General features: G+C 52.3%; 1 pseudogene; it reads right to left on the reverse strand.

Moving 5' to 3' along the window:
• Positions 1–2627: 2627 nt before the first annotated feature.
• LOC132226538 (glyceraldehyde-3-phosphate dehydrogenase-like) lies at positions 2628–6252 on the reverse strand (annotated as a pseudogene).
• Between the last annotated feature and the right edge of the window lie 2586 nt (positions 6253–8838).

Below are 8838 nucleotides of genomic sequence, written 5' to 3' on the forward strand. Positions count from 1 at the left end.
TTAACTATATCATCAACATATTTTTGTCATTAAACACTATTCTATAATCCTTTATATAGATGTTCTTTGCATGAATAATTTTCTATTTTTGAAAATTCATTTGTTGCCAATATTTTGCTGTTTCAGCCAAAACTGTGATGACATTCCTGAGTCAAATCTTGATGCATATGTTGGATTACAGTATTTCTTTAGGATGAATTCCTACAATAGAATTGTAGGGTCAGGAAGTATATGGATATGCTTGGGATAATTTCTAGGAGTGAAATTATGAGGTCCAAGTTTAGAAATGCTTTAAGGCTCTTGATAGGTTGCGGTTTTGCTCTTTTTTAAAAAAATGGCTGCCTCAGTTTTCAAGAGTGGCATTTCAGTGGTGGAGGAGAGAAGAGTGGTGTTTGTTGTTGTTGTTGTTGTTGTTGTTGTTGTTGTTTTGTCTTCTCAGAATCACCTCCCAGGAGAGAGAAATGTGTGCACTGGGTTCTGGGGACCAGCTCTGGCCCTCTTCCCTCCCTCCCCTTGCATTTCGGTGTAATGACAGAGATCGCAAGACTTGTGTTCTCGGTGCAGGTTTCACATTTTCCTAAATGTCTTCAGCAAGTCACTTAGGTGTTCTGAGGCCTCAGTTTCCCCATCTAAGTGAGGCTAATTATGCTACTATGGCGCAGCGAACTTTGTCCCAAAGGTAAAGAGGAGTAAAAAATCAATTATAAATCTCTATTCTAAGCCGTGCATTTGGTTCAGCCCCACAAGGAAGCAATGGTGTTCATTCACTACAAGCTCCGTTTCTGCAAAGATGATGGAGGCCTGGTGGTGGAGAGTGTTGCATCATGGGATTTCACCCACCTGGCCGGCTGTAGCAGGGCGGGGCGTGACCCCCATAAATTCCTCCCTGTGGCCACCACTGTCTACATCTGTTCTGGGGTTAGCGTGGTGGCTGGCCCACTGTCGGGATTCCTTGGTTTTAATACACAACCCCTCTCTCCGCCAAATCCAAGCGGCCCCTGGAGGTTCCCATGGCAACAGCACGCCTGGGAAGGACCAGCTTAGGGGGAAAAACAGATTTTTTTATTGTAAAAAAACCAAACTGGCCAGAAGCCACAGGCAGGGCAAGCTGGGACAGGCTCTCTATAGTGGGGCTGGTCCTGAGACAAAAGACAGCAGAGGTGTGAGCGCAGGCTCCGTGCTAGGCAATCTGTAGAGCAACACCCGGCATGTTTTGAGTGCTTGCTGTGACCAGACACCATTAAAGGTGCTGTGTCTGTGTTGACTTGTTTGATCCTCGCGACAAACCTATGAGGTAGGACCATTATTATCCCGGCTTTGCGAGTTAGGAGACCGGTGTGGTGAGGTTAAAACCTGGCAGTCTGCGTTATGGGCCTCTAAGAACTCATAACTCTCCTGTCCACAGCCTTTGCCAATTGGTAAACGATGGTTTCATTCTACCGTCCCCCAAATTTTTCAACATAAAAATTATTTTTCTCATATTACAGATGAGGAACGCTAAGGTCAGAGTGGTTAAGTGATGGGCCCCGAATCACACAGCTGGTAGGTAGCAGAGATGGGACTTGAGCCCAGGGTCTTTTTTCTGCCAAGCAGATCTGGGCCGCCCTGCGCTCACATGGGCGGGCAGGTCAGGACTGCCTAGTATAGCGTTAGGGGCTTGTGGGGGGAGGGGCGTGTTTCTGTGCCTTTAGCACGGTGCCAACCCGTTCTCTAACGTCCACACACGCTCGCACACAGGCCCGGCCCACCGAGGCTGTCCTCTCCCAGCCGGGTCAGGCCGCCTCCTCACACCAGGCTTCCCAGGCAGGTGCGCCTGCTCACACCTGCTTGCTCCCCTGGGGGAGGCAGCTAGAAGGCACATCTCCCCACCCCAACTCATTCTGCATAACTAGGCCCCGCTTCCCAAGGGAGGGAGAAGCGTCCAGAGGTCTGTGAGGCCACTGGAACCTTTGGGATTTTTTTTCCTAAGAAGAGTGAGGAGCCTACATTTCAGAGCTTGGAGCCTCGGCTGGGTAAGGTAGGGAGGTCTCTGTCATCCCTGAAGGACAGCGGCCCCAGTGCTCTTCCAGTGCCCATGTTTTATTTCATGTATTTGATTACCTGTCCCCTGATCTGATTAGTTTCTGGATGGTGGCCTTTGGTTTTTTAAAATCCTACGATGCCTGCGCTAAGTGCAGTGGCCTTCTAACTATCTGTCTTTCTGTCTCGTCACCGACAGACCATTCTATATTTTCAACTGAGAGCTCGCCTCTTCGGTCTTGAAAGAAAATCACATTTGCTTAAGATCTATCATGGCACAGATACTGATCGTATGCCTTTCCCTTCAGAGCCAGGGTCTCCATGGGAAAGTGAGGACGTCTTTAGACCCACTTCTTCCCACCTCTACAGAGACAAGGGAGGCAACGGCAGCCTCCAGTCCTGCCAAGTTCCCGCTCAGATGCTGGACTAGAGAAGGGGCAGAGGCCTGATGGGGCAGAGTGAAGGTCCTCTCCGCCGCTCCATCGGCCTGACTCTCTGCCTCCACCCAGTTCCCTCTGAAAGGCCCACGTCCATCCTCAGGACTTGAAACCGTCCGAAGGGGCGTGGACACCCCAGCTTCCTCCAGCAGCCCCAGACCCCGCCACGCCTCAGCATAAACCCCGCTTCTGTTCAATGTCCAGCTGCAGCGGATCAGAGAAGAGTCCGCACACTGCAACCAGCTCCCAGTTTTCGCACTTGCGTAGAAGCCAGTCATGAAGCTTTTCTTTAGAGGACCACACATCCATGCACAGGACAGCATGGCCCCCAAAGTGGAGTGGCCAAAGGGGAGAGGCTGCAGACACAGGGAGAAGGAGAGCCAGAAAGTGAGGAAGTGGGGGCTGGTGGGAGAGTGAGCAGAGGGGGGACCGGTGGTCATAGTATGTCAATACCATGTTGTTATTCCTCTGGTGGGGAGGGGGACGAGGGAGTACTGAGCACCTGTGCACTGGCCTCCCCTCCCCCCCCCCCCCCGTCCGACCGCCCCCCCCGCCCTCCCCAGCCTGGCCCAGGCATGCGGTGGGTATTTAGTAAGTGCACGCTAGAGCCGGTGGTTCTGTTGATAAGATGACGGCACAGCACTCAGTCTGCAAAGTCCAGACTTCTGTCTCTCCCACCCCCTGGGAATGTCATAAATAAATCCCTGGACCTGTTCCAAGAAGAATTTCAAGGCTTCTCTGCGTGTGTGTGTGTGTGTGTGTGTGCGTGTGTGTGTTTTCAGAAACACAACAATTTTACATGCTGCTTGGTATGCAAACGCCTAAGCAACCCAGGGGGGAAATGAGGGCTGGGCCCCACAAAGAGAAGGTAAAGGCAGGATCGGGCCAGACTGGGTCAGGCAAGCAGCGGTTAACAGCTAACAGCGCAGGTCCCAGCCAGCTCTGTAGCTGGCTCCGATAACCTGGCTCCCAGACACCCAGTCGGCCCCAGGCTCAGGTTGCTCAGCCCCCACCCCCTCGGGTTTGGCAGTATTCTCCACCAGGTTTTCGCAAAGTGCTGGGGTCTTAAAATAGCATAAAGGCACACACACTCAGACGCTAGTGTCAATTCCTGTACCACAGAATGATCAAAAAGGAGGGGGAGTGGAGGGGGGAGAGAGAACTGCAGGGCATCTTCCTGAGCAGAGAGCAGTGTGAGTGTGAGGACAGGTTGAAGACAGGGGTGGGCACTTGGTGTGAGGAAGGGGATGGAGGAACAGGCAGGAGAAAACTCCCAGAGGGCAAGAACTAAGAACTTCATTCGAACCATTCCCAGGGCCTAGCCCAGTGCCTGGCACATAGACATCCAATACAGAGACATCCAATACATGTTCCAGGGTAAAGAAATGATGGCTGGACACGGGGGTTTGCTAGGACATAAAATGATAGCAATATAGTTCAAGTTCAAATAGCAAAATTAGAAATGGGTGTCCCAAAGTCAGAAGATTCTATCAATCAGTAAGTATTTACTGAATGTCATGAGGGAAATGGAAGTGGTGGGGATTGTAATCTGTCTGGGAAGAAGACATGAACACACCCAATAGATGGGGGGTGGGGGTGGGGTGGCTTCCTGGAGGAAACAGACCCGAGCTCCTTCTGAAGGCAGGGAAGAGTTCCTTGAGCTGGTGTTCTAGCCACGGCTCCTAATCTACAAGACAAACACACTCAAACCAGTGGAAGTGAAAAGAGGATTTCCTGGAAAGATGCATGGAAATCTCAAAGAAATGTACCGTGGGAAATACCGCCAAATCTCAAGGGATGGGAAAAGGCAGAGGGCTGGGTATGTGCTGAGGACTGTGACTGTGGGCGAGGCTGGAGGGCATGTGTGCACACACGCCTACCAGCAGGCATACCTGGGTAATCTCTCTCCCTCCCCGCCCCCCCCCCCCTTCTCCCTGCCTCTGCCCCCTCTCTTCTCCTGGCTCTCCCTGCTACCACATGACCCAACGTGGCTTCCAGGCACTCCTCTGTGGCACCCACCACCATCTAAGTAACTTGGTTTCTATGCCTCGTTAGTTCAAATGCTCATGAAAGAGCAGCTGATTAGCTCGGCCAGTTTATTTTATTGCTTTCCCTTGGTTCAGATGCCCAACCCTGGTGCAATCATCTGTGGCCAGAGGGCAGACTGTGCACTCACCTAGGAGAAGGGGGTGTAGGCAGGTGAGAGCCATACACTCTTGTCATCCCGATATGAAAGCGGAAGCAGGCACGGGAAGACTATGAACTGAACGAGGAGGACGTGTGTGTGTGTGTGTGTGTGTGTGTGTGTGTGTGTGAGAGAGAGAGAGAGAGAGAGAGAGAGAGAGAGAGAGAGAGAAAGCCAGGACAATAGGGGAGCTGTCAGGGCTAGAATTAGCTGGTGACCTTGGCCAAGTTTTCTAAAATCTCTCTATGTCTCAGTTCCTCATCTGTACAATGGGTGAATAGTAGTACCTCTCTTATGGGCTTGTCGTGAAGAGTTAATGAATAACCTACATAAAGCTCTTAGGAGGGTAAATGGTCAGTCTCTGCACACTATTTTTATGTGTAGGGGAAATATTCTGGATGGATATCATGTAGAGGTCTTTTTTGGGGGGGGGTACAGTGAATTTAATTGATAATGGTGCATGGCAATGTAGGGCTTCCTAAACCCCTCTCCTTCTTCAGGGGTTTGGGATGGGACCTGTGGGGGTCAGGAGATTCTCGGTGTGTTGGGGGATCGATCTGGAGCAAGGACTGCCCAGCAGCTGAGGGCCTCTCTTCCTCTTGCTGGGGCTGGTGGTCCAGGGGGCTCTCCTTGGAGGCCTTGTGAACCATAAGGTTCACTACCCTGTTGCTGTAGCCAAATTCATTGTCATACCAGGAAACAAGCTTGACAAAGTGGTCATTGAGGGCAATGCCAGACCCACCCTTGAAGGTGGAGGAGTGGGTTTCACTGTTAAAGTTGCAGGAGACAACCTGGTCCTAAGGATGACCCAGGATGTCCTTGAGGGGGCCCTCTGACACCTGCTTCATTACCTTTTTGATGTCATTGGATTGGTCAGCTTCTCCAGGCAGTAGGTCAGATCCAAACCCGACACGTTGAGAGTGGGGACATGGAGGCCCAAGCCAGTGAGCTTCCCATTCAGCTCAGGAACGACCTTGCCCATGCCCACAGCCTTGGCAGCACCAGTAGAAGGAGGGATGATGTTCTGGACAGCCCCTTGGCCATCCTGTCACCGCTTCCCAGAGGGGCCACCCACGGTCCTCTGGGTGGTTCATGTATCCCTCCATGATGCCAACGTTATGGATGACCTTGGCCAGGGAGGCCAAGCAGTTGGTGGTGACAATCTTGAAGGAGTTATCACACTTGTTATGGTTCACACCCATCACAAACATGGGGGCATCTGCAGAAGCGCAGAGATGATGGTCCTCTTGGCTCATCCACACATTTCTGGTACTGCTATTGGAGCCCCAGCCTTCTTCAAGGTAATGACGACACCAGTGGACTCCACAATATATTCAGCACCAACATCACCCCATTTGATATTGGTGGAATTTCACTCCTGGAAGATGGAGATGGACTTTCCTTTGATGACAGGCTTCCTGGTCTCAGCCTTGACTGTGCCTTTGAACTTGCCATGAGTAGAATCATACTGGAACGTGTAGACCATGTAGTTAGGGTCAATGAAAGGGTCACTGGTGGCAACAAAATCAACTTGGCCAGAGTTAAAAGCAACCCTTGTGGCCAGGCGCCCACTAAGGCCAAATCTGTTCACTCTGACCTTCACCATCGTGTCTCAGGCTGGCACTGTGCAGGAAGACGCGGCTGTCTGTGAAACAGGAGGAACAGAGAGCTTCATGGAGAGGTCTTGATGGCCAGTTTTGGATCTTGCTGTACAAGTCACTATCTTCTCTGAACTTCAGGTTCTCTCTCTGTAAAAACAATGGGATCAAACTAAATACTTTCTAAAATCTGCTCCAGATTTAGGATGCATTCATTTGACTGGGTGTTATGCGTCCATAGGGAGCCTGTGTGTTTTCAATAAGTCAGACGACAAAATGAAAGGGACCTTCTCGGAACACAGTTATGCGAGGTGTGCCTGGTAACTACAGGGAGGCATGGCCAGGAGGTAGGGCCGTGGTAGCAGTAGCAGTACCAGAAATGTGTGGTATGAGACTCTGGACTGTGGCTTCACTGAGGGCCTGGAGAAGAGGGGGGCCAGATAGGCAAAAGCTCAGAGGTTCAAAACAGAAGGAGAATAACCAGGAGAGCCATCCTGCTTGGCCACTGGGCATGCCGGGATAGAAACTGAAATATGAATCATCAAGGCTGAGGGCACCAGACCTGTTTACCAAGGAGGCACTGGGGTAGAACAAGGTCAGTGTGAGGGTTAGAGAAAAGAAAGAAGGCTTGCCTCTAAAATCACGCAATGGCCTCTGGAGCAGAAAGTGAACAAGAAAAGCCTCGGGAGGGTTTTCTTCAAGATGGAACAGCTCATCCCCATCCCAAGAGCCCACTGAGCACAGACTGCATGCTGCTGACCACATCAAGTCCCTGATGCTGACCAGGGCCTTTGGGCTTCTCGGGCCGGTATCAGTCCCTCTAACCAGCTTCCCATCCTCAGCCACTAGACCAGGGGTGGGCAAACTTTTTGACTCGAGGGCCACAATGGGTTCTTAAACTGGACCGGAGGGCCGGAACAAAAGCATGGATGGAGTGTTTGTGTGAACTAATATAAATTCAAAGTAAACATCCTATCTAATAAAAGAGAAAAATGGTAATTGGCGTACGACGATACCCTTTTCATTGGCTAGTCAGGGCTATATGCAAATTAACTGCCAACTATGATTGGCAGTTAACTGCCAACTATGATTGGCAGTTAACTGACAACTAAGATTGGCAGTTAACTGACAACAAGATGGCAGTTAATTTGCATATGTAGGCACAATGCAGGGAGGCGAAAGGGAAAGCAGGAAGAAGCCCCCTGCCACTGACAGTGATCGGAAACCCAGGGGGGAGCTAAGAGCTGGGGGGCAGGGCAAAGGCGGCCCTGGGGCCGCCTTTGCCCTGCCCCCCAGCCATGATCGGAGAATCAGGCGCCTTTGCCGCCCTGGCCAGTGATAGCAGGAAGTAGGGGTGGAGCCAGCGATGGGAGCTGGGCACGGTCGAAGCTGGCAGTCCCGGGAGCTAGGGGTCCCTTGCCTGGGCCTAAAGCGAAGCCCACAATCGCGGGGCCACTGCAGCTGCGGGTCCCCGCTGCCCGGGCCGGACACCTCTGCCGGAGGCCTCAGGCCTGGTCAAGGGGCCGATCCGGTGATTGGTGATCGGAGGGTGATGAGGGTCAACTCCTCTGGCCGAGGCATCAGGCCTGGGCGGGGGGCGGAGCCGGGGATTGGGGGGATATGATGGTCCCCTTGCCCAGGCCTGAAGCCTGGGTCAGAGGCGTCAGGCTTGGGAGGGGGGTGGAGCAAGCGATCAGAGGGAGATGGGGGTCCCCTGCCCAGGCATGATTCCTGGGCCAGAGGCCTCAGGCCTGGGCGGGGGCCAGAGCCAGTGATCGGGGGGAGATGGGGGTCCCCTGTCCAAGCCTGACACCTCTGGCGGAGGTGTCAGGCCTGGGCAAGGGGCCGATCAGGCTATTGGAGGGTGATGGGGGTCTATGCCTCTGGTGGAGGCGTCAGGCCTGGGCAAGGGGCCGATCCTGCGATTGGAGGGTGATGGGGGTCAACGCCTGAGGGCTCCCAGTATGTGAGAGGGGGCAGGCTGGGCTGAGGGACACTCCCCCCCACACACACCCAGTGCACGAATTTCGTGCACCGGGCCCCTAGTCATTACATGAAAGGGTACGGTCTTTTTTTTTTCAATAGTTTTATTCATTTCAAATGGGCCGGATCCAGCCCGCGGGCCGTAGTTTGCCCACGGCTGCACTAGACACTTCAAGTTCAAGTTCCTTCCATTGCCTAAGCGGCCCTCCCTCTGCTTCCTTCAACTTCCTGGCCCATCTGCTCTCCCACCAATCCCTACACCTCACCTCCTACCCCTTCAGCCTCCAAATATCTCCTTTTCTGGTCCCACCCTGGGTTGCTGGCCATTTCCAGAGGAAATTGAACCATCAAACAAAGAGGCATGTCATGACCTTTACTCTCTGTTTCGCAACCCTAGCCTAATGCCATCTTGGCAATCACTTCCTGCTTTTCTAAGTCTCTGGACACCACTCCATGCTCCACAGTGGCTTTTACAAATTCTCACCACTCTCTTAGAGCACACCCACCATACATACCATCCTGCCTCCTGACCATATTGTCACAAAGCAGATGGCCATGACTGAAGACATCCAAGTGACCCTCTCATGCCTAAAAACCTCTTTGTTCACCTCTTTCC

This window comes from Myotis daubentonii, chromosome 2 (genome assembly GCF_963259705.1).
Source record: "Myotis daubentonii chromosome 2, mMyoDau2.1, whole genome shotgun sequence".
NCBI lineage: Eukaryota > Metazoa > Chordata > Mammalia > Chiroptera > Vespertilionidae > Myotis > Myotis daubentonii.